Source organism: Alligator sinensis, unplaced genomic scaffold (assembly GCF_000455745.1).
Source record: "Alligator sinensis unplaced genomic scaffold, ASM45574v1 scaffold553_1, whole genome shotgun sequence".
Lineage (NCBI taxonomy): Eukaryota > Metazoa > Chordata > Crocodylia > Alligatoridae > Alligator > Alligator sinensis.
In genome coordinates, this window is record NW_005842389.1 from 117,965 (window position 1) to 118,581 (window position 617).

Sequence of the window (617 nt, forward strand, 5' to 3'; positions counted from 1 at the left end):
GGAATGGTATGGTGGGAAATCCTTTCCCATAATCCCCTGCTCTATTGGCCCCAGCAGAAAAGTGCATGGTGGGAAATCCCTTCCCATAATCCCCCGCTTCAGCACATCACTGCAGAGGGGCACTATGGGTCCTCCATGTTCCCACAAGCCCCTGCTCCACTGGCCCCCTTCAGAGACATGCATGATGGGAAAGCATTACCCACATCTCCTTGCTCTATGGGTGTCATTGGAGAGGTGCCTTGTGAGTAATGCATTCCCAGAAGCCCCTGCTGCATCAGACAAAGCAGGGCAGTGCGGGAAACCATCCCACTGCAGAGGGGCACTATGGGTCCTCCATGTTCCCACAAGCCCCTGCTCCACTGGCCCCCTTCAGAGACATGCATGATGGGAAAGCATTACCCACATCTCCTTGCTCTATGGGTGTCATTGGAGAGGTGCCTTGTGAGTAATGCATTCCCAGAAGCCCCTGCTGCATCAGACAAAGCAGGGCAGTGCGGGAAACCATCCCGCACAATCCCATCACCACTTGCCCCTCTGGCACCTGCGGGCAGGAGTGAGGGGCACTGGGAGGGCAGGGGACTGCGGATCAGGAGTGAGGGGCACCAGTAGGGCTGGGG

The 617-nt window shown here is 57.4% G+C and overlaps 1 protein-coding gene across 1 annotated transcript in view; it reads right to left on the bottom strand.

Moving 5' to 3' along the window:
• PCOLCE (procollagen C-endopeptidase enhancer) overlaps nt 1-617 on the bottom strand; it is a gene marked incomplete at its 5' end in the record, with an annotated part of 5,634 nt that overhangs the window by 4,588 nt on the left and 429 nt on the right. The window lies entirely within an intron of this gene.